The sequence below is a fragment of the Trachurus japonicus genome, chromosome 20, assembly GCF_045865225.1.
Source record: "Trachurus japonicus isolate A0001 chromosome 20, Traja_1.0".
Classification (NCBI taxonomy): domain Eukaryota; kingdom Metazoa; phylum Chordata; class Actinopteri; order Carangiformes; family Carangidae; genus Trachurus; species Trachurus japonicus.
This window is the reverse complement of record NC_140926.1, coordinates 27,015,273-27,040,294: the sequence shown is the minus strand read 5'-3', so window position 1 is coordinate 27,040,294 and position 25,022 is coordinate 27,015,273. Positions and strand designations below refer to the sequence as shown.

At 44.7% G+C, this 25,022-nt stretch overlaps 1 protein-coding gene across 4 annotated transcripts in view; it reads right to left on the bottom strand.

Annotated features, from left to right (window-relative positions):
• The window catches only part of LOC146967037 (sodium channel protein type 5 subunit alpha-like), a 468,832-nt gene that overhangs the window by 299,076 nt on the left and 144,734 nt on the right, over positions 1 to 25,022 (bottom strand). The window lies entirely within an intron of this gene.

Genomic DNA, 25,022 nt, shown 5'->3' with positions numbered 1-25,022 from the left:
CGCACCGTGCCGTGTCACAGCCTCTCGCCGCGGAACGTGAGGCTCTGCCGGCCACAGCGGCTCGCGAACACCGGTCCCGCCGGTGGTCGCGGTCCGTCTGTGGTACGGGTCGGTGGTGCCGGTCTGCTTTGGTCCAGAGACCATCAGATTTTACCGCGCGAGGACTTTGGGGAGGACACGGTGTTGCTCCAGATGAAGACCGGGCGGGACAGTGGGCTGAGAGCTTCCTGGTTCAGCTCCCAGCTGCTGCAGCCTCGCGGGTGAGAGCGGAGCAGCAGCGGAGCAGCTGCTGCATCCACATGCAGACCTCCGTTTGCAGAAGCTGAGTTATGATAAAAACTTCCAGATCATGAGCTGTCATGTGACTTTGATCGTCATCTATTTCAGTTCTCCTCGTCGTAGAGTCCCCAAATTTACATATAATGTGTATTAAAGTGTCTATTTTCATAATTAAAAAAAAAAGCAAAAAACGAAAAATTTCGTTTTTGGCACTCAACGCATGGGAACGAAAAACGAGAAATTACGTGGTTGGCACTCAATGAGTTAAATTACCCCACTAATAATGTCCGGAATTCCTGGTGTACTTACTGTACAAACTTTCTAATGCTTTGTTTACTACTACTAACACTATTGGTACTACTGTAGAAGTTTGTTGTCTAAATTGCACTAACTCATGGAGGTGGGTTTAATTTTGGTATAAGGGTTCATCACTCAACCCTATGTTGGAGTAGCGGTGTTGGAAGGGATCAGCCCTATGTTCCCAGATTTAGCTAAAAGCTACATTACATCTGTAGTCAACTGCTACTGGATAATAGGTTGGGTGGAATTGACTACCAAATTGGGAGAAATGGGGATAAAATCTGATGCAAATTGATCATAAAGGAAATGTGGGAACATAGGGCCTAATTTTGGAAAGAAAAAAAAACCTTAGAAATGAGGGAACATAGGGCTGTGGGAACATAGGGCTGAGGGAACATAGGGCTGTGGGAACATAGGGCTGAGGGAACATAGGCTGTGGCTGTACGGGCATTACTTCAGAAGATTCTTCTATGGGTCCTGTCAGAGGCTGATGGTTGTTGAATTATCTAGACAAGTAAAAATAGAGAGACCTAGAGAGTAGGCCTATTAGTTTCTGGTCTTGTCCAGAAAACTAGACAAAAACGGAGATGTGATGACACTAAAGGTTTTAGGCTTCTTTGTCTCTTTCAAATCCATCCCAGTCTTCAAAATCAAGCAGTAAATCAGATCTTCTCTTCTTTTTCTCTTTCCTGGGTGAACAGAGCTGCTCCCTCTTTCTCTGTTTTGTAATCTGTCCTCTGGTTACCCATGATTCAGTGCGCATGTGTGTGTGGTGGGAGGGTTTGGTCTGTCGGCACACATTACTTACAGGGGGCAGTCATGATCAAGATGGTTGACATCATCCTGTCTGTGGGAGTGTACGTAGGCAGGAAGAGAAGGTCAGAGTGTCGCCTCCAATGTCGTTTTTCCTGCAGTCAGTTTGTTCACATGCAAATATATATTCAGTTTATTTAATTTCTGTTCAGGTGACACTTGTCCTTAAGCAGCTGTCTGTCCCCTTAATCCCTAAAGAGTTTCTGTCTCTGGTTGTATTTTAATTTGTGTTTTCTGTAATTTTGTGGCCTTGTTTTCCAGCCTGCAGAGAACACAGAGATGTTCTGCTGGTGCCATGACCTAATTCTCCTCTCACAGATCAATAAAGTTAATTTCATCTATTCAGTGTGGGTTGTCCTTACAACCAAGTGTCATCACTGAACAACTGTTTAATTTGATTGAGTTTATCCTTTCTCATCTGCTTCTCTGTCACCATAGGATTATCAACGCTCTTCAGACATTTCAAGATTTACACACACTGCACCATCGGATAACACCGCGGCAAAAACTGGGGAGAAGAGGAATTTCACCAAATGTGAGTTGGGGACACTCCTCAATGAAGTTGAGGCGCGTAAACACGTTCTTTTTGACGCGCTGTCCTCCGGCATCAACACAAAGCGCAAGAGGAGTGGGTGTGTGTGAGGCGGTCAATGCTGTGGGGTCAGAGCAACACACACACACACTGAAGTTAAAAAGAAGTGGTAAGACATGAAGGTGGATGAGAAGCGAAGGGCAGCTGTCTTCTCAAATGAAAGCAGCCAATGTTACTTGACAATTAGGTAAATTATGTGAAATGGATTTACAGTTTCCATTTGTCAACTTTATACACCACTTGCTGTGAGACATGTCTATGGTGGTGAAACCAAAGAGGAATTTCCACTCTGTGGATAATAAAGTTTTCGTATTCGTATTACATGGATCACATTGTAAATAAATGTGTGGCGGCCTGGGAAAACCCGTCGGAAGTCGCTGACGTTCTATTGTTGCAAATAGCCAAAATAGGTGGAAAAGTACTACGATTTTGATATTTTGTGTGATTCTGCTACTTTTAACTCCCTACTACATCGTGGTGAATAAATATTTTAAGAAAACAAAACGGAAAGTACTTATTGTTATGTTTTTGTGGCGAATAAAGCGTTTCATTTTCAGCTGAGCTGAGAGGAGAGGAGGTCCCTTGTTATTGTAGAAGTAACATTCAAGGACCCTCGGAAAGCAGAGAATCTTGATATTCAGATGTTTTTTTACAGCTCGTCTTTATCATAAACGGTTCGGAAGTTATATGTTGTTGATGTTTTATAAAACATGTGCAAGCGGCGATGATACAGCACTTGCCAGAGCCATAGCTGCACTTAACATGGCCAGCATGTAAACATGCAGAATGTTAATATGTGTTGTTGTTTCCTGTGTGTGTTTTTAATTGATTTTATTTATTTATTATAGATGTTTTATTTATTTTTATATTTTCCTAACTTGCACTTTAAGGACTGCATCCAGTTTCGTTGTACTTGTGCAATGACAATAAAGACATTCATTCACGTCGATGATACGTAACCTGACGGATGCAGCAGCCCGAATGTTTTTATTTTCAGTAATTCTCTCTCGAATCGAATACTGCCTCACAAGTTGGTCCCTCACAGGTATACTGTAACTACCCTCAAGTCAGCCGAGTCACTTTACAATAAAGCCCTAAAAGTAACGAGACACCACATTTGTAACGTCCTTCACAAGCACGAACTACTTTCAATAACTTAATTGATTTTAAAAGAGCCTCTTGGATGGGGGAGATGGAGGGAGAGAACATAAGACATCATTAATTAAAGCTATGGTCTACGATTTGGAGCATTGGTAATTATTATTAACATCGTTTATACAGCGATTATGGTCCTGTGGTCCGATATACACAATATAAATAGCAAAAAGAACCAAAAAAATCCATTCAGTCTATCAGCCGTGGGCCTGCATAGAAACTGACCAATGGGCGCCGCGCGCCCCGTCCGACTCCCACTGGCTCGTATCCTCCATCCTATCCCCTCGTCTCCCCTGCTCCTCCTCGACCCGCCTCGTCCCCACCCCCTCCGCTTAGAAACTACAAGTAGTTGTAACCGCTCTGAGCTGCTCAGCCACAGACACATGAACCCACCAATTCAGCACCTGCTGCCCCCCACCCCCGGTCGGTCTGCCGAAAAAGCCCCACTAGGATTCAGAGAAGCACAGTACAGAAGCACAGAATGTGTTGCTGCCCGTATTACTAGTACCGGTGCCGCGTCGAGTCTCCCTGATCCTCTCCCAGACACACAGCTGCTTCCAGCCGCAGCCTGACCGGGGTGCTCTGCACCCTGCACACCGCGGCCCTGCTGAGCTCCTGGTCTTCCTCCTCTCCCCGACACACAGCTGCTTCCAGCCGCAGCCTGAGCGGTCTCTCTGCACTGCGGTGCTGTGGAGCTCCAGGCCCCGGTCTTCCTGCTCCTCTCCCCCAGACACAGCACCCTGTGGCCGGTCACCCAGCGCGAGGAGTCTCCCTGTAGCATGAGGCTGTGCTAATGGTTGCTAATGGCGGCGCTGCTCGTACCAGCGGTCGCCGCGGTCCCGTTGCCGGGGACGGCGACGACGGTACTGGCACCGCCTCGTTACCGGCAGCTGGTGCACAGCAGCGGCATCGCTGGCGCCGCCGCTGTGCACCAGCTGCCGGTAACAAGGCGGTATTAGTGGGCTCAGCATAGCACAGCCTCATGCTACAGGGAGACTCTTGGCGCTGGGTGACCCAGGACAGGGTCCTGTGTCTGGGGGAGAGGAGCAGGAAGAGTCGGGGCCTGGAGCTCCGCGGCGCCGCGGTGCAGAGAGACCCAGGCTGCAGCGGCGGTGCTGAGTTTATGTTGAACAGGTAATCTTTGGTTTTATTGTGGAAGTTGTGACTGTGAATATGACATTTTACTCCGCATTCAAAGCCTCGTTTGGTTCCTGCAGGCAGCAGGCTTGTTGCTTGCTCCGCTCTGCTCTGTGAGGGGAGGGGGGGGAGGCGTGTCGCGAGGAGGTCCCGAGGGGCGGGCCATACGAGCTCGGAGGGGAGGGGCGGGGGTGTGTGAGAGGTGCTTTTTTCAAATTTTTCTCATCCTCTTTCAAAACGTAGACCATAGCTTTAAATGTTATTCGTGTAGGCTATCATAAGAATATTGGAGTGGAAGTTTAACAGACAGTTTTGTTCTAATAAATGAATATATATTTTCTCTTTTTTAATTCTCACTCTTTCTTTTTGTCTCTCTTTCTCTAAATCCTCATTACAGATGGATGGATCAAAGAAGCGGGTGAAAAGTACAGTATGGCAGTATTTCACACAGCCAACCCCAGGAGAGGCAGTGAGCAATACCTGCAAAGACAGTGTCAGCATGGGAGGAACAAGTGTAAAAACATTTAACACTTCAAACCTGTGCTCCCATCTTAGGATCCATCACAGTGAGTTGTATGCAACTGCACAATCACAGCTGGGGACGACAACAGCAGCTCCATCTCAAGCAGGGACAACAACTTTATCTGAGCCTACTATACAAGAAACAAAAACAGTGGCCAAATTCAGATCAACGATCTAAAATGTTGGACAAACTAATTACAGAAATGATAATCACAGACAACCAGAAGTTCACAGTGGTCTCTTTTTTTTTTTTTTTTTTAAAGTATATTTTTCGGCTTTTTGCCTTTATTTGATAGTGATGACAGTAGAGATAGACAGGAAATGGGGAGGCAGAGAGAGGGGGAATGACACGCAGGAAAGGTCTGCCCGACGCGGGATTCGAACCGGGGACGCCTGCGGCGAGGACTGTAGCCTCTACATGGGGCGGCCGCTCTACCCACTGCGCCACGCACCGCCCCCACAGTGGTCTCTGATGTTGGCTTTAAACGCCTCATGGGTGCAGCAGCACCGCAATACTCACTGAAAACTGAGAAATATTACCGCACCGAAATGCTCCCAGAAGTTTATAACAAGGTTGTTGAAAAGGTGAAAGCCCTGATCCAACAAGAGAATGCTGGCCATGCGCTCTCTTTCACTACAGACTGCTGGTCTGGATCTACAGAATCATTGATGAGCTTAACATGCCACTTCATTGACAATGAATGGAACAGAAAGCAGGTTGTCTGCATGGATCCCACACTGGAGAGTATATCAGAGAGACATTCCTGGCCATGCTTGACGACTGGAAAATCAGCAAAGACCGTGTAGCACTTGTGCTTCGAGTAGGGGTGTCAACAATAATCGATTCGGCGATGCATTGCAATGCGGGACATGCACGATTCAGCATCGATGCGGCAACGTGCCATAATCGATTATGTCACTGTTTATTTTCTGGCCTCAAATAAAGTTGTGAAGTTTCAATTACCTCCGGGGGCGTTTCCGGAGCAATGACATGTGCAGCCTGTAGCTACATGCTAAGCAGCAGCACCAGCAGTAACAGTGTTGCCGCTGGCTTTCTTTTTCCTTTTTTTTTTTCACCCGCGGTCGGGTTGAGAATTAATTAATTAACGCTCGAGAGTCCGGCCGTGTTGGGTCCGAGATTCAACAAGCCGGTCGGGTTTTACCGTTACTACAGGCAGCATGCCCGTTATCACCAATAAACACAGTAGAGGAGGGGGAGTGACTGAGCTCAGGCTGGCTGTGGGTCTCTGATGCAGAGAGAGAGAGACCTGCCGTGCCGTGTAAAAACAACCACAACAGAAAGTGTCACGACTTCCTGTATCGGGCCCTTCAAAATAAAAGCCCCGTAGTCTTTCATATAGTTAAGTCATATTGATTTTGAGTTAATATTGACAAGACACGGCTCCAAAGGTTTGTTTGTTTTTTCCTGCGACCAATCGACCAATGAAATTTTGGTCAGCTAATTTTTGGGGGCAGCCCTAGAAGTGATTTATGTTTTCTTTTTCAGGTTTGAAAATCCCATATGCAATACCTGTACCATTCAATTTTATTTTATTTTATGACATTTATGTCAAAGATACAGGAGAGTGATAATACATAGCAGCTGATAAAATCTGTTGTTCAATATTTCATGACTGATGAAAAATTTGCCATGTTGTGTGCAGTAGAATGTTGATGCATTGCAATGCATCGCAATGCATCGGAGAATCGAATCGAATCGTTACCTGCTGAATCGTAATCGAATCGAATCGTGAGGGCAGTGCCAATGCACACCCCTAGCTTCGAGACAGTGGAGCAAATATGGTGAAAGGCATGGGGCTCGCTGAACTTCCAGACCTAAGCTGCACAGCGCATTCTTTGCAACTCGTAGTGAATGATGGTCTGTCAAGTCAAAGATCAGCGTCCTGCATCATTCCCTGTATTGCCGTGCTTAAGATGTTTCTCCAAGACAATCAAGGACCCTCAACATATGGCATTGGAACACTCAGACAGGCCATGATGGAGGGCTTGATGAAACGCTTTTCCAAGCTCGAAGATATGAAAACTGTGCCGCTAGCATGTCTCCTGGATCCTCGCTACAAGAACCATGCATTCTCCTCTCACACAATACTGACAAAGGCCAAAGAATGGCTGAAGGAGGATGTTGAGGAGACACAAGAACAGCATGCTGCTAGCCAGGAAGAGCAGGGTGCTGTAGACATGGGTGAGCCCGAAGACCAGAGAAACCCCAAAAGGCAACGGACGGAGAAGACATCCTCTCGTATTGAAGACATGTTCAGCTCTCTTTTTTTTTTTTTTTTTTTGTAAAGTATATTTTTTGGCTTTTTGTGCCTTTATTTGATAGATCACTGTAGACAGACAGGAAAGGGGGAGGCAGAGAGAGGGGGAATGACATGCAGGAAAGGTCTGCCTGACGCGGGACTCGAACCGGGGATGCCTGTGGCGAGGACCATAGCCTCCACATGGGGCGGCCACCCCAACCACTGTGCCACGCACCGCCCCATGTTCAGCTCTCTTCTGGGACCCCACACCGAAGAGTCATTGGCCAAGGCCTCCATTGAAGATGAGCTGAATCTGTACCTCAAAGAGCCAGTCACAGACAGGCGTAATGGAGATCCTGACCAGTGGTGGAAACACAACCAAGGGCGTTTTCAGCTTCTTGCCTTACAAGCAAGAACATTTCTCTGTGCACCACCCTCTTCTGTGCCAAGTGAGTGAGTCTTCAGCGAAGCCTCTGCACTTTATGAGAAGAACAGAAGCTGCCTAACAGGAGAGCACGCTGAGCAGCTCTGCTTTCTGCACCACAATCTGGTGCTACTGGATTGGAAGTACTAACTCAATCCCAGTTCAGTTCAGTTTATTTTGTTGATTTTTTCAAAAAATTCAGGGAGCTATTTTATTTATTTATTCATTTGAGTGAGTTTTAAGAAACGCTGGCAGAAGGCCTCTGCACTTTTTGTTTTAATATAATTAAAAGGCATTTCAATTAAGATTATGTGTTCATGTTATTATGTTAATTATGTGTTCATGTTATTTTAGAAAAAGTTAAGGCCATTTTTTCAGTGTAAACAGTATACTGTATTCATTCTAATCCCAGGTGTGTTTCTCTCAATTTTGACACCAACATTTTCATTTTTACTGCAAATAAATATCGGTTCTACATATCAGCTATCAGTTTCGCTTGGCTATTAATAATCGGCATCGGTATCGGCCCTGAAAAATCCATATTGGTCGATCCCTAATCCCCACACACACATCACCCTGCGACCTCTTTTGTGTCTTTGGCTGAATGTTGGACAGATGTCACATTCACAGCCTCATAACTCAAACTAAACACTCCCTGTACACACACACACACACAAACACACACAAGCTGCACAAACATGTGCGCTCAGACAAAATCAACCCCCATTTAAAAAAATGTTTTCAATATTGTAGTTAAGTTATTGATCAGTGCAGCTTTTAACATAATGTTTTAACCATTCATAAAGGAGTGGAGGGTGCTGCTGAGAGCTAAATGGCACACACACGCACGCACACAACTGGAGATGCTTCAATGTAGTCCAGCAGCAGCCTGGAAACACACACACAGAGTTGGAAAAGCAGAAAGGAGTGCTGAACTAATTTGATGGAACACACACACACACACACACACACACACACACACACACACACACACACACACACACACACACACACACACACACACACGGAGAGAGAGAGTGAGAGAGGCACATGCTGTATCTGATGAATAGCTGAAATGGTATGGAAATAAATATGAGTATTCATGCACCTACACCAAACACATGTGTGGACACACACACACACACACACACACACACACACACACACACACACACACAGTAGTGCATTGACATGGCAACCAAGAGAAGTGAATGCAAGCTAATGGAATGATGAATATGAGGTATATGACGCAGTGTGTTCCAGGAAAATCAACCCCCTCGGCAGCTATTTCCCCAGAGTCGGGTCAAGCGATATTTCTCACAAACGGCTCTGGTGACAGCGAGCTGGGTCAACCATGATGAGAGTCATACCTCCACCTTCTCAATTCACTCTCCTGTTTGTTATTTTGAACAGTTGGAATTTTGATCTGCTTCCTCACAATTAGAATGAAAAGAAATGTTTCATTAGTTGTCTTTCCAATTCCATCCACCTTTTTTTATTCACATTTTCAAAAAATGCGATTAAATACTTGGATGGAAACGCCAGAAATTCGAAAAAAGGCAGTAGGCTAAATGTGCATAGAAGTTTTTACGCTTTGGGGGGGTGGATTTGTCAGCGTATCGATAAAAGGAAAATGCAAGTTTTTGTTATGGAAACAGGTTTTGCGAATTGAGCCAGAGTTTGTGGGTGAAGTGCTGCTGGAGGACGACTTCCCAAAGACGCGGTCTCCCTCCAGCAAACTCCGACAGCACTCTTTTCCTTCTCCTCTTCAGGAGGGTTTTGTAGCTGTGAACGCTGACAACATTGTAGCTAATGTTCTCCCCAGAGCCGACAGGTTCACCAGTAGGCCTACTCTACTTTCCCGACTATAAACCGCTGCTTTTTTCGCCCGCCCCGCTGTCCCAGCTCTGGTCTCTGCACACCGCAACACAAACACGCTCCGTAACCCGTAATCTCTTGTTCATGACGGTTAAGACTACACAAACACACGCCGTAACATCGTATATGTTATGTAACGTTATCCACCGCTGCATTTACTGATTTTTGCAAAGTGATCCATTGATCTCTTAAAGCAGAAGTAAGTGATATATTTGTGTTAATATAAGTCTTAAATAGTTATATCTTCCGACAGCAATCACTTACATAGAGTGTTTGGTCTGAAACACGGGTCTGTCAGTCACTCTGCTCTGCTCTGAGCCGAAGAGAAAACATTTATCGTATCCTACAGTTTTTATCCAATGAGGAGAGAGAACGGCATGCAGGGCTGTCTGTGTGTGCAGCCAAGGAACGCCGTGAATGTGGCGACGTAGGGACGAAGACTGTTATGGTGCGTTCAAGGAAACTCGTATTTTTCCGACCGTGAAGTGGTACCAGTTCGATCTGGTACGAGTTCACCGGTCGGAAGTTACGAGTGGCCGTTATAGTGACTTTCACCGGTAAAACAGGTCGGAAAAACACGAGTGGGTTGCCTGAAACGCTACAAAGTCGTAAGTTGTGACTTGAAGCTGTAATTTACGATTTCAAAAGCCTGCCTGGAACGCAGCATTAGCGAAAACGACCGGACCACTTACTTCTGCTTTAACTCATTGAGTGCCGCGCTCCTTTCCAAAGTTTTAGTCAAGTGTACCGGCAATTTAGACCATTTTTGACAATTTTTGTAGAGCCACAGTGTATTCTATATTATTGCCACCAACACATACTATGGCTCATCTGAAAGGTGAAACATTCTGCTTCAAATTTGTTTCTACGTGCCTCCGTTCGTTGCTCCAGATGAAGACCGGGCGGGACTGTCGGCTGAGAGCTTCCTGTTTCGGCTCCGAGCTGCTGGAGCCTCGCGGGTGAAAGCAGAGCAGCTGCACTGCATCCACATGCAGAACTCCGTTTGCAAAAGCAGAGTTATGATAAAAAACTTCCAGATCATGAGCTGTCATGAGTTTTTGATCGTCATCTATTTCAGTTCTGCTTGACGTAGAGTCCCCAAATTTACACATAAAGGTGTGTTAAAGTGTCTAGTTTCATAATTTAAAAAAAGAGCAAAAAACATAAAATTACGTTTTTGGCACTCAACGCATGGGAACGAAAAACGAGAAATTACCTGGTTGGCACTCAATGAGTTAATCCAGTGATTCCCCAACTGTGGGGCCACGGCCACCAGGGGGCCACATTTCAGGAATCACTGGATTAAGAGATCAATGGACCACTTTGCCTCCAAAATTTAAAACAAGGATGGATTGGAACTGGAAGGATAAACAAAAACATTTGATTTTGGAACCGCTTTACCTCCTGCAGTTCAATTCTAATTCCAGGGTTAAAACAGAGCTTCAGCAGGCGAGCGAAGGCTCCTAAACTCTCCTCTCCTGCCCATACTGAAAACATTCTAATTTTAAACCCACTTTGTTGGCTGCTTCTTTCTTTTTGGCTCAATGAAGACAAATGCACCTTGTGAAATGTTGTACAATTCTACTTGACTGTGCAGCAGGGAATATCTGTGAAAAATAGGGTTGAGGGTTTTGGACATGTCTTCAAACACATGCTTTTGTATTCTGTTTATTTTGCAGGTAGATATTGGCTAGATAAGTAATTCTGTGACTGGAACACACTCATTAACTGCAGAAATCTCAAATGTAAAAACCGATGATTTAATGACAGCTGCTGACTGGGTCTGGGACGATTCAGTACTTTTAAAAGCACATGAAAGCCAAGCAGGAGGGACTGGTTGGATGCTGTCCTGGTGAATCAGCCTCTCTGCTTCCCTTTAACTGCCTCGAATAACTTCCTCACAGCGCATAACTGCTTCATACCACTGACCTCGAGGGTCACATACAGCATGACAATCATCTCCTGACCCATTAATTAGTGATGCCCACTGATTAGCTTCCCTAATGAGGGAGCATCGTCAGCCCTGGCTGTCACCTTGTATCGCTGTTGTGCGCTTGGCGTGTGGTTGGCATGTTGCAGGCATGTCAGCAAAATCCTGATGGCTGGCCATGACTGCTCACATGGTGGACTGCACGCACATATTTTATAGGTCACATCTTTGCCTTTCTTTGTATGAACTTCGTATTATATTACTGACATTTTTAAAATCATTTGTATGGTTGATTTTAATGTTGTTGCATTTTCAGTTCTGCCTCCTGGTCAGGCAGTTCAAGACTAATTATAGGTATTACAGCTGGATCTGGCTGTGATTGGCTCAGCAGGTTCTCCTCATTGTAATTGGAGTTATCATTCCATTTATCTGCATGGCTTTTGTTTGGAATTGAAATGGGTTTAGGGGCCGTGTCCACCCGGAGCGCTCTGAGCGGCCGTGTCCACCAAACTCTCGATGCTATAACCAGTTTGGGAAAAGTGACTTTGACGAGCATCGCGCTGTTCCAAAAAACAGATTTCAACACTGAGCGCTCTGAGCGACGTGACAAAAAAAGGAGGTGGCAAGAGCGTTTTTTCCGCTGAGGGTGCTCAGCGCTGTGAGCGCCGTACTCCATAGGACCTGAATGGAAAGTAGACGAGCACGTCTGGTAGACACGGCCCCTTATCTGCAGAATTCACTCTCATATTTATACATTTTTACTCTCACATTCATATATTCACTCACACATTCATACATTTATCCCATAAATATATTTTCACTCTTATAAGCATGAATGTATGTAAGAGAAGATACTTAAGAGATACTTTTCGGTACTTTTCCAAATAAAAAGAGAACACAAAAAATGTAAATAATCAGTAAATCAATAAACAATTACTGCTGCTGCAGGATTATAATTGAAATTTCTATCGATATTAATCTGAACTCTTCCTAAATTAAAACATTAGTGGTCTGTTTAAAAATGAATATCAACTTGTTTTATTTGCATTATTTGAGGTCTGAAAATCTTTTTTTGTTATTTTGACCAGTTGTAATTTTTGGGAGAAATTGTTATCAGTAGTTTATAGAATGAAACACAAACGTTCATTTTACTCAAACACACACCTATTGTTACTCTCTGTTGCTCACCCTGAGGTTTCTCCAAGTTTCCCTGTTAAAAGGGTTTTCTATGGAGTTTTTCCTCAGTGGTTGTGAGGGTCTAAGGGCAGAGGATGTTGTTGTGATGCCATGTAAAGCCCTTTGAGACAAACTGTTAGTAAAAACGGGCTATACAAATAAAATTGCCTTGCCTTGCCTTGCCTTGCCCATACGTAGACCAATGTGTGGTGCAGCGCCACAGAATCAAGACCAAGCCACAAATTGACTCTGCCCCCCCCCCCCCCCCCATCAACCCAATATCGTTCTGTTAATTCATCTCCGCGTAGTGCTCTTTCGCTGTGTTCACACACTCACACACAGAGAGCGAGAGAGAGAGCATGCAGCCAGTGATCCGCGGCAAAAAAATCTTAACTTATCACTACGTCACTCGGCTGGCCTGGGAACGCCTTGGGGTCCCCCCGGAAGAGCTGGAGGAAGTGTCCGGGGAGAGGGAAGTCTGGGGATCCCTGCTCCGACTGCTGCCCCCGCGACCCGACTCCGGATAAGCGGATGAAAATGGATGGATGGATGGAACTTATCAACCAGCAGTGTTTGCGTTAATTAACTCATTGAGTGCCAACCACGTAATTTCTCGTTTTTCGTTCCCATGCGTTGAGTGCCAAAAACGAGATTCCTCGTTTTTTGCTTTTTTTTTAAATTATGAAACTAGACACTTTAACACACCTTATGTGTAAATTTGGGGACTCTACGACGAGTAGAACTGAAATAGATGACGATCAAAAACTCATGACAGCTCATGATCTGGAAGTTTTTATCATAACTCGGCTTTTGCAAACGGAGTTCTGCATGTGGATGCAGTGCAGCTGCTCCGCTCTCACCCGCGAGGCTCCAGCAGCTCGGAGCCGAAACAGGAAGCTCTCAGCAGTGTTGGGCAGTAGCGACGTTACAAGTAGCGGCGTTAGTAACTTAACTACATTTCTCAGTAGCGTGGTCGTAGCGTCGCTGTTTTCTACATCAAATAGCTTTTCAGTAGTTAAGTTATTTAATTGATCAGTAGCGCGGTAGCGTCCACAGAAGCTACATTTCCCCAGGCATTTCTAGACCTTAAAGCAGGGGTCTTCAACGTTTTCCAGGCCAAGGACCCCCAAACTGATGGAGAGATGGAGCGGGGACCCCCTACTTATATATATATTGTATAAAATTGTGTTTTATATTTAACTGGTCCTGTAGTGCCACACAGGGCTGTTGTATATGGGAAAAAGGTGATGATAATTCTAGGGGCCCGGCCAGCACCCAGTAGGGCCCACAAAAACCCCAGTAGTCTAATCTTTGTATGACTGAATTATTCTGCATAAGACCCTGACTGATACTCATAGTAATGCTGCATTGGCTAAATAAAAAATGATAATACAAACATAGTCTATGAAAAAAAGTGGAAAAGTCAGGGGGCAGGGGCCCACTTTAATATTCTTTCAGGGGGCCCAGAATTCCTAGCAACGGCCCTGTTGCCATATGCTAAAAGTACCATATTCTGGACTATAAATCACGCTTTTTTTTAGGAGTTTGGCTGGCCATGGGACTCCTATATTTCAAAGGGACTTACATAAAAATATATGCCATGTCATCTATGATCACAACAGGTCACAACTACGCTCGTGGTAACTGAACGCTGCTACTGCACCAATGAAAGAATTTCACGACTAAACCATAAAAAGACAGCCGACGGTTCAGGGACCTAGTGTCACAGCACCAGTGACAGTGGTGTGTGTGTGTGTGTGTGTGCGCGCGCCCGCGATGGGGCTGATTTTAGAGGGGTGTGGGGGGGAGTGAGCGAGAGAGAGTGAGAGAGAGAGACGGTGCGCCGTGTTTGTATCGGATACAATACAAAGGCTCCCTGACAATTATAGGAAAACAAAGGACTTCTATGTAAAAATCTTATGTTCAGCAGCAGGGAACATCCCTATATTCACAATGGATATTTTTTTCATAACTTCCATATCTTTTTTCATTTTTTTTTTCCCTCAACCAAAACTTTCGCGACCCCCCTGCAGTACCTCCGCGGACCCCCTGTTGAAGACCTCTGCCTTAAAGGATCCATCACCTGGTATTTATATTGGTTTTAGGTGTTGAAAGGGTCTTAAATGTACATTTTTGAGAAATAATATGCAACATTCACCTTTATTTATCCCTATTTGTGTACCCAATTTTGCTCTCGCCAGAAAAACACGCAATCTTGTTTTACAGCTTGTGATTGAAAAAAAAAAAAATTCCATGCATTTACCGCGACTACTGAAACCATGGAAACGTAAATATAAAATTCCACCGGAAGAGCAAAACCGGCTTACGTTTTTGACGTACAGAAAAAGGTGGATATATAAATAAATAAAATGTAATGCAGGGTGATCGGTTCATTGTAAAACATGTATTTATTGATGTAAATGTGGTGATTTCTGTACATACAGAGCCCCGAGGCAGCACCACTCCTCTGTCCAGTACACACAGGAAGCTTCACTTTTCATTCAAACAAACTGCCACAATTGTTAGATTTCATCAATGAGACTAGCATTTATATCCTAAAAAGAAGTTAACCAGCCGATGGTAAACCTCTAAAAGCCTGCGGGTAAGTTAATTAACAAACGTTTTGTCCGCCGCGGTGTCGATGTAGTACTGGCCGGCCGAGCACGCCAGCAGACGGGCTGGCTGCCTCTGTGATGTCGCTGTCGTTGCTCCACAGGTGGAGTCGAGTTTCACTCTCTCCGAAAAACATCAGAGCGAACTTCTAAACAGCCGTTATTTGGATCTAAACAGTTACTTTCTCGCATCAAAAAATATTAAAACTTAATAAAGTGACGTAATAACAGCGCTACAGCAGGAAATAAAACAGCTTTTTGCCTGTTTCACAGCTACCACTACTGCGTACGGCGTGCGGGGGGGTAGTCCCCCCCCCCTCCCCCTTCCGCTCCGAGAAGCCCAATCAGAAGTCGCGTTTTTTTCCTCTCCTGGTGAATTAAAGGGGGAGGAGGCGAGAGTGAAGTTCTTTGCCCGGAAAACATATCAGCTATTGTCAGTGACAGAGAAGATTGAGTTATACATGCAATAACCTGAAAAAAAGTGATTTTCAGGTGATGGATCCTTTAAATGCACCGCTTCCATGTGACGTCTTGTACGTATCTGCCGATGCCCATCTGCTGCAGCGGGGCGCAGCACGCAGCAGGTGACAGAGGAGGAGGGATAGTTAAGTTCGTGAATCAGAGCCGTAGCTGGACAACTTTATCAGTGCACAGCGACCGCGCGCACCGTTGCACGTCGCCCCAAGAGCCCGGTGCGTCCGGTCTGCAGCGGAGACACGGCCACTGAGAGGACTGAGTGGGGGGACCGTTCCTGTAACGCGCCTTTTAATGAATCATTTAAAAACCAAACACCCTGAACAGCATGCTGAGTACTACGAGAGGGAGAGACGACAAGCGTTTCGATTTGATTCAGTATTTGGCTTCCGCCAAAAACATGCCATTCGGTGCACCCCTACTTGGAATTAAATTGGTTTGATGTAAAAAAAAAAATAAAATAAAAAAATAGCTTTGATGTAGCTACGCTACTTTTGTCATTTTATTGTAGCGTAGCTTGCTACATTTCTCTGGTGGGTAGCTTCAGTGTAGTGAAGCTTCATTTCATGTAGAGTAACTTGTAGCTTAGCTTACTACATTTTCCAAGTAGCTTGCCCAACACTGGCTCTCAGCCGACAGTCCCGCCCAGTCTTCATCTGGAGCAACACTGTGTCCTCCCCAAGGTCCTCCCGCGGTAAAATGTGATGATCCCTCGGTCAAAGCAGACCGGCATCACCGACCCGTACCACAGAGGACCGCGACCACTGGTGGGACCGGTGTTCCAGACCTGCTGTGGCCGAGAGACCATCACATTCCGCGGCGAGAGGCTGCGACACGGCACGGTGCGTCTGTGTTATTGTTGTTTAGTGGCGGCCCTCCCGCCCCCGATGGTGATTTTGTGAATAGAACAACAAGCCCTTTGATCCAGAAATGCGAGTGTCAGAAGAGCGACAGGCACAAACAGAGCACCTTTCATAAAAGACGCTCTATCTCCTTTTCTAGAAAAAAAGCAGGGATTTTGGTGAAACCCAGCCATGTTTAGCTTGAGTTTTCTCAGGAACAGAGGCACGTAGAAACAAACGGTTTGTGGCCATTTGAAGCATACAGTTTCACCTTTCAAATGAGCCACAGTATGTGTTGGTGGCAATAATATAGAATACACTGTGGCTCTACAAAAATCGTCAAAAATGGTCTAAATTGCCGGTACACTTGACTAAAACTTTGGAAAGGAGGGCGGCACTCAATGAGTTAACGAGTCTGTGGTGGCCCATCTCTCGCGCGCACACAGACACACACACAGACACGGGCACATGGACAGGTCGGGCTGTAATGGTAATAAAACAAGCACCTTGCTTTGTTTGTGGCTCACTCGCTCGCTTGCCTCAGCTCAAATTACAATGCAGCGACGTCACCGCTGCAGTATAGTAACGTTGTAAATGCCTCAGTACCCCGGTACCAATTTAGTAGAGATGGGATTTATGGCTCTTTGAGGGGAGCCGGATCTTGGTGAGCCGTTCCTTTCAAAGAGCCGTTCAAAAAACTGGCTCATTTGACTGATTTTTATAGTTATTAAGTTAATCACTGGAAGGTATGATGGGGTGAGACTTGGAACAAAATAATACAAAATTAGATATCCCACCAATATCTGAGTTTAAATTATTTAAAAAATATTGATAATAACCTCATTTGATATGTATAGACTAGATTTTAAAGTCTGAAATGGATTCATTGTAAATATTAAGACTGCTGCAGCTGATCTGCTCTCCAGGGTCCTCACGTGTTTTTTTTTTGTTTTTTTTTCTGGAGCACTCACGTGAAGGCAGCGTGCACAACTCAGGTGACATCATCTAATACTGTGTCCTGCAGCTGGTCTGCACTCCTCATGTAACAGGGGAAGTACACTGACGTGATATGTAAACGGGGTGGAGCGGAGTCAATTACCTGCTATACCAGGTACGGATGTGACGCGACCAGAACGTGACAGTTCTATGTAGTTTTTACCATAGACATATATGTACAGTATATATGTCTATGGTTTTTACCTGTTGGAGGACGACTTGAAGCCTTAACCCCAAACCACTTATTACTCATGAAAGGGAAGCCAGTTCTTTCACCAGGACTTTTGGACCAGACGGATCTGTACACCAGGAGACGGTGGAAACAGGTTCAGTACATCGCCAACCTCTTTTGGAAATGGTGGATCCAAGAGTATTTACCATTACTGCAAGAGCGTCAAAAATGGACAAAGGAAAAAAGGAGTTTAACGCCTGGAGATGTTGTCATGGTGATGGTCTCCACAGCACCACGTGGGTTTGAGTGCTTGGAGGGGTGCTCCAAACCTTTCCAGATAAAAAGGGTTTGGTGCGTGTGGTTCGTCTTCAAACCAAAACAAAATGTCATAGAAAGACCTGAAACAAAATTATGTTTATTATGTGAAGCCACAGTTTGATTTATCTGTGCAGTGGGCTATGTAAAACCTTGGGTATGCTCTTATGCATATTCATATATTTTGAAGTTGATTCATATACTGTATGTACTAGGGGTGTCACGATTCTCCAAATCCTCGATTCGATTTGATTTTCGATTTTAGGGTCACGATTCGATTCGATTCTCGATTTTTTTTCTCTTTCTTACAGCACAGAGGCCTATGCTATTTTCAGACTAGTCTAGTCTACGATCATTGGTTTTATTCATCAAATTTTGTACAGTAAATCTTATTTCAAAAGATGGGCTACATATAAGTGATGCAATTTCCATAATGTATCACTTTAGGCACTAATGGTCACATTTAAATAATTTCTTTACAATATAAAGGTAACATGCCCGCAAAAATCATGATCCAGGGGCCAAAATTGCCCCCAAGGTTTTGAAACAAATATATTTATATCTGTACATTATCATAATTTTATTTTCATTAATTTTCCGTTGTGTCTCATTATTCTCCTGATGTCGGCTTAATGTAATGTAAACGAGATTGCGCTGATACGCGAGAGTCATGTGACAGCGTGGCAGAGCTGCAGCTGCTGTGCTGCCATGGACCTGATGAGGTCCTGATCAGACTGGCGGTGGCCCACAGTCAATCAGTCCCGGATCATCCACCGTCACCAGATCCCCCCAAAGCCCCCGCAAATAATACATCGACAAAAAGTGGCAAGTTGCACTTTTTCGTCAGCTTGTTATTTGCGGGTTTTTTTTTTAAAATCTTATAACGTCTCTGCAACATGCGGCTCTCAGTGCTTGTCGGTGCTGTGTAGTTAGAGCTGTGTCTCCCTCCTGTTCCCCAGGTAGGAGGGGGACAGTAGCCCACCAGGGCTGGGTGATAAAACGCTATAAATTGTGAAATAACTTTTCTTCGATAGAAATATGAGACGTGGTCGATAGTTTTCATTCATCCATGTTTTGGCAAATAGCCAATGATATTGAGAGTTCCGCTGCGCCGAACCAATCATGTGGCTGGAATAGAGCCAGTCAACATGTGCATTTGTTTGGGTTGCTGCAGACGTGCACATCAGCTGACAACGCCGGTAAAAAAAAAAAAAGAGAGAGAGAGAGAGAGAGAGAGAGAGAGAGAGAGAGAATGAGTGAGTGTTGTCTCGAAAGATAAAAAGAACTCGGACCAGTGACTGACAAGACGCTTGGTGCGCAATGGGGACAACGGGCAGTTGTAGCTTTGCGGGGGGGGGGATCGTCGATCCTCTCTTTGACTTCGATGCTCGAGATCGTGACGTAATTTCGATCGATTTCGATAAAAAATCGAAATCGTGACACCCCTAGTATGTACGGCTCCTTTAATTTATGTTTTTTAATTGCTTTGACTTCTGCCAGACGCAATTAGGGGCTGGCGTATAGGAGCCATGTTTTATTTTCGCACCACCAAACCGCTAGGCGGAAGCATTTCCTTTTTTGTATTACTTTACCGTCGAGGCGCCAAAGCTGATGACTGGGAGACCTGCCGTTTCCAACATGGCGGCCGGGTCACAAACGATCTCATTTTACAGTTAAACAACACACTAAAGTATGTTTATGAAAACATTTGAGGCGGGAAATGTGTAGTGCAGTAACAGAATCTTGATTCATATTTGATCAACACGGCCTAGTTTGATAGTTTGAACGAAGTTTCTGGAGCCGGCTGCATCCGTCAGACGGACCCAATTTGAATCAAGTAGAAGTGGAGTCGTGATTATGGAAATTCACATAGGGCGACTGGACCGTCAACTGGACGTGTCGGATCCATGATGCACCGCGCGGCCGAAGCTCTTGCTCTGCATAGACAATGAATGGGATCCGTTGACTTGACGTCCGTTGCCGAAGTTGGTGTGTCTGCACCTTCAGTGTGCAAAGACCTTTACCTGAACCGGATGGTGGTTACTTCAGGTTATTCAGCAGTGGCCCAGGTGTTGCTGATGATGAATGGAGGAGCAAACAGTTTTCGACTGTGCAAGAGCGTTTTTTGTCTGTTTATTTTTATGTGAACAAGTGAACAAATGATAGTATGTGGCTTCATTAAATCACGATAATTATTTCAAGCGCAACAGAAGTTTTCGTTGGTTTATTGCTCTAAGTACACGTCAAAACAAACAATCAGCATCCAGTAGTGAACAAACAAAGGGACTGGTCACTACGACCGGTAAACCCAACAACCCTAGTTCACACGGTGCTACTTTCAGAGCGCCATCAGTTAAATCCCTTCCACTGAGGAATGTCCTAACTCCACATAGTGTTTCGCTCCTCCCTCCGTCTCTGTAAAATGATCAAGGGTAGGCTTAGCACATTCCTGCTTTCTCATCTCAGATCCAAACCACTTGTTCAGCTTATTCAGAGTCATGGGCGAGGCTTTAGCACCCCTAAAACCTGGAGTAAGACATGTTGTTTTTCTAAAAAAAAAAATCGCCTTTAATCGGCTCGGCTCCGAACGGCTTGCAGTGGGAACGCCAGACCCGCGTCAACCCGCTAATTTACGTGATGACACTGAACGTTACGTGACGCTACGTCATCGCGCCGGTTGCGTCTCATATCACGTACCAAAACAAAGCTCTGCTCTCATCCGAGACTGGGATCAAAAGATCAGAGAACACTGACCAAAAACGATAGAAAAAAAGAAAAGAAAAGAAGCGACAGTCTGTTTAACTGACGTGTTGTGCCGCGGAGGTCCGTCATCCGGCCGCAGCAGACTCTCTGTCCTCCGAGGTCCTGGTGCTCCAGGTCAGCCAGCCAGAGTCTGCCTCGGCGGACGGACACTCCGCGGCGGGCGGCTGTGGCATGACTGTGTGTCTCTTGCACCGCGGATGAGAGCGGGGCGACTGGTTTATGCTCTGTCTGATCCCCCCATAGACCTCACAGTATAATGACATAGGCTTTTACTTCTGTGTGTTTAATTGTTATGATACTGTATGAGGAGATGAGATGGTGAAATAGAAGCAGTCCTAAATGGCATACTTGGGCTTGTTGCCAGCTTGACTCTCTAACATGTGATTTCTCTTTCCATCACAAACATTGTAAACTATTTTTAACTTCACAAAAGCATCTGTAAGTAGCTGATAGGCCTACTAATATTGCTTGTCATGTACTGCTGTATAGTGGGCTCATTTCCACAAGAATGTTTTTTTGTGGGGAGATGACATTCGGGTATACATGTATACAGTATAAGAGAATTGATTAAGAATTGGATCGATAAGCAGAAATGATAACAGAATAGACAACAATAAAATCCAATCAATTCTCATCCCTATCATTCAGTGATCAGCACCAAACATGCCGAGTACCCCTAATAAATTGTCACTGTAATTTCTCAAAGTGCACCCCCAAAGTGCACCAGATTGATGCATTTAAATTTACAATGCTCAAAAGGTACGCCGGCCTCTGGGGGCTGAGCCCCCCTAAAGGTCTGATCTTAGAATCGCCCCTGTTCAGAGTCTACAGAAATTAAACTCTACGTCTTGATTTTGCTGCTCCCACTGCACACATCTGTATGTGCAACACCTGTATAGAAGACCATAACCCTACGTCACTTAAAAGGCCAAACGAGAAGTCCTCAGTGTGTTCCATAGGAGCTAATACAAAAAACCACAATGCCGAAGAGTTGTTGTATGGTATATTGTTCATTGAACAACTTAAAAGAACCTGATTTTCCCTACTCTCCTTAAGAGAGTGGGACAGGAAAAGAAGAGATTTATGGCTTCAGGCCGTACGAAGAATGGACAAAAATGGCAAGCCGTGGGACCCGGCTAGTCTATGTGCTTGTGTGGTAAACCCTTCGGGGGGGGGGCGACCGCCATTCCAAAGGTCCGCCATTCCGAAGATTTCCGTTCTAAAAATGTACATAATGTGTGGGCTAATATACAAGGGGAAAAAAACACATATTATGGGTTTTGAACCCTGGTCGCCCATGCTTGAGGTAGCTGTTCTAACCACTGTACTATGGCAGCAATTAATTGACATGTTTCACTCAGTGTTATATACTACACCTCTCGCCGCTGAGTGGGCTCATTCTCCGGTAGGATTTATGGACATACATTCCCTAAATCTTTATTTTTTTCGATATAAGGACGTGATATAGCTGTCTGCCTGACAAACGTTAGCTATTGCAGGAGGTTTCCAGGCCCGGTTAATGTTAGATAGGCCAAATCAAGACGGACTACGGCGGGATTTGTATTTACCACCAGTCAAAGCCAGCAGTCTGTTCTCACCGGAATGGGTGCGTGGCCTCATTTGCTACTGTCACCAATGGACAGTGCCCCTATTTTTTTTTAAAAAGCCGGTATGGTCGGGTTGCCAATGGGCATAAGCCTGTCACAGACGTAGACATAGATCATTTTAATCTTATCAGGTAAATAATTGTGATTCCTAAGCGTCTGTTATCAGTCAGAAAAGAAAGATCTAAACGTACATCCCTAAAATGAGTGAGAATATATGAATGCGAGTGAGAATGACAATATATGTATTTAGAACACGGCTCTCTTGAATACTCGATTCTGATTGGTCAATCACCAATATTCTGCGGTGTTTATTTCTCGATAGACCACCGCTGAGCGGACCGTTGCTAGGGACTCCATAGCAACGGCCGACTCTGCATGTCTGGTCACGGCCGCTGTTTTGCTGAGCCTCCTCCCGTTCGTGCATTTGAAGCCTTTGATAATCAATCAGTGGATCGATGGATTACCATACACGTTACGATGTATTTTGTGTAGTTGTACATGTCATAAACAAGAGATTATGGGGTGCGTTTGTGTCGCGGAGCTACAGAGAGGAGAGGAGCTGTGACACGGTCAGAAGTTCTGATGCAAGTTTACTTTTCAGCCACGATGTGGAAATAACTTAGGAGCCTCCACTCTCCCTGTAACAGGTTACAAGTCGTTTATCTAACATCACTATTAGTCCGAAGCTATTCAATGACGGTAAAAATGAAACAAAGTAAATATCCTGCATAGTTTCTCTTTTCTGTGCTGCGCTGGTCAGAGCGGCGTCCCGAGCAACGGTCTAATTTTACATGAATAAAATCTCTTTTTATCATTATTTTGTGTTACATGAATGATTTAGTTGTAGGCCGTGTTCTAAGCGGGATAATGTATAGTTGGTCGGTTGTTATGGAGAAATAAACCCCTTCATGTTGAATGAATCCATACAACCTGTCGGGGTTTATTTCTCCATAACAACCTCCGAACTATACATTATCCCTTACATGGAAGGTAGAGATGTCACGATTACAGATTTTCTAGGTACGATTATTGTCAGAGAAATAATCACGGTGTTACGATTATCATGATTATTATGCATTAATTAATTTCAAACACTATTAATGTGTAAAATCAAATGTAGTCAAAATATTATTACATTACTAATTATTTACACAAAGTATCTATTAAAATATGGCCAATTATTAAAGCAGAAGTAAGTGATATATTTGTGTTAATATAAGTCTTAAATAGTTATATCGTCCGACAGCAATCACTTACATAGAGTGTTTGGACTGAAACACGGGTCTGTCAGTCACTCTGCTCTGCTCTGAGCCGAAGAGAAAACATTTATCGTATCCTACAGTTTTTATCCAATGAGGAGAGAGAACGGCATGCAGGGCTGTGTGTGCAGCCAAGGAACGCCGTGAATGTGGTGACGTAGCGACGAGGACTGTTATGGTGCGTTCAAGGAAACTCGTATTTTTCCGACCGTGAAGTGGTACCAGTTCGATCTGGTACGAGTTCACCGGTCGGAAGTTACGAGTGGCCGTTATAGTGACTTTCACCGGTAAAACAGGTCGGAAAAACACGAGTGGGTTGCCTGAAACGCTACAAAGTCATAAGTTGTGACTTGAAGCTGTAATTTACGATTTCAAAAGCCTGCCTGGAACGCAGCATTAGCGAAAACGACCGGACCACTTACTTCTGCTTTAAAGTGTTTGAAATAATATAAGTCATTAATTGTCATCTATACCAAATGTTTAAGTTTATTTTAATCTTTTTTTAAATTATTATTACAAATGACAGCATTTAAAGCAGAAGTAAGCGATCCGGTCGTTTTGGCTAATGCTGCCTTCCAGGTAGGCTTTTGAAACCGTAAATTACAGCTTCAAGTCACAACTTACGACTTTGTAGCATTTCAGGCAACCCACTCGTGTTTTTCCGACCTGTTTTACCTGTGAAAGTCTCTATAACGGCCATCGTAACTTCCGACCCGTGAACTCGTACCAGATTGAACTGGTATGACTTCACAGGTCGGAAAAACACGAGTTACGAGTTTCCTTGAACGCACCGTAACAGTCCTCGTCCCTACGTCACCACATTCACGGCGTCCCTTGGCTGCACACACAGCCCTGCATGCCGTTCTCTCTCCTCATTGGATAAAAACTGTAGGATACGATAAATGTTTTCTCTTCGGCGCAGAGCAGAGTGACTGACAGACCCGTGTTTCGGTCCAAACACTCTATATAAGTGATTGCTGTCGGAAGATATAACTTTTTAAGACTTATATTAACACAAATATATCACTTACTTCAGCTTTAAATACCAAATCAATGTTACGTGTGGACCAGTATCTGTGCATTTACCTTTACTTTGCCGCACATCTGCCAGTACGGTTCGTACATAATCTTTTTTTGGAAAGTAACGGTATTTAGGAATCTTTACGATCAATTAATTGTGGCGTTTAATACCGCGATTAATTGTGAAAACAAGTAATTATGACATCCATAATGGAAGGAGAATATATGTATGTGAGAGGAGAATAAATGTTTGTGAGAGCAAGAATATGTGTGTGTGAGAGTAACGGCCTGGTCACACTGGACGCGGAACCAAATCGCAGCGCTCTGGAGCGGAGGCAGTTTCAGATAGGCGCACATGTTAACCGGTCCGCCTGGTCGCACATCTTGCGCTCTGGAGCGCAGTGCGCGCGCCTGCAGCGCTTCAGATCGGTTCAGTTCTATTTTTCACGCGAGCCGCGAGTGCCGAGAGCGCCGTCTGTCAAGCTGGATAGACCA